Source organism: Seriola lalandi, unplaced genomic scaffold (assembly GCF_002814215.2).
Source record: "Seriola lalandi dorsalis isolate HSWRI2012SDOR001 ecotype SW California unplaced genomic scaffold, Sedor1 jcf7180002054656, whole genome shotgun sequence".
In the NCBI taxonomy this organism is placed as follows: Eukaryota; Metazoa; Chordata; class Actinopteri; order Carangiformes; family Carangidae; genus Seriola; species Seriola lalandi.
In genome coordinates this window covers 40720-41335 of record NW_019525209.1, presented here as the reverse complement: position 1 = coordinate 41335, position 616 = coordinate 40720, and the positions used below count along the sequence as shown (strand labels likewise).

Here is a 616-nt window from a genome sequence, read left to right as displayed (position 1 = left end):
GCAGGTGAGTTACACACATTCATCTACACACACCTGTTTATTGCAGCTTTTATTTTGCATTATTTTGTACTATTACAGACGGTGGCAGACACACACAACTAACCCTGACCTCAGCACCTCTTGGAGATTGTGGAGCTGTGTATTAAGCTCATGTTTACTCAAACATCCTGTAATTCCCTCCTCAGTCGTCAGTATTTCCTTCTGATTATCCAGGTGCATGGAAATCAGCAGCTGCTGGATCAATCACTGCTGTTCTCCTGGCTCTCATCCTCCTCGCTGTCTTCCTGTGGATCAGGTGAGTAATTCTGTGTCACCATGATTATGTTCACTAATGCTTCTAAATGTATTAGTTAATTCACTCGATTGCTTTTCCTCCTGTCTAGAAGAGAGAACTCCTTCACACAGCAGTGTAAGTGTGGAGAGAGACCTGACAACAGAGCACAGGTGAGAAAGAAGAGTTCAAGTTTTCCAGCGCAAAAGATCAATATTAGGGGCGTCGTGTAGCGTAGTGGTTTAAGCAGGCGCCCCATGTGTAGAGGCTATAGTCCTCGCTGCAGTTGGCCCCGGTTCGAATCCCGCATCGGACGGCCTTTCGCTGCATGTCATTCCCCCTCTC

The 616-nt window shown here is 46.6% G+C and overlaps 1 protein-coding gene across 1 annotated transcript in view; it reads left to right on the top strand.

Moving 5' to 3' along the window:
- The window catches only part of LOC111665619 (B-cell receptor CD22-like), a 30696-nt gene that overhangs the window by 4534 nt on the left and 25546 nt on the right, over nt 1-616 (top strand). The window lies entirely within an intron of this gene.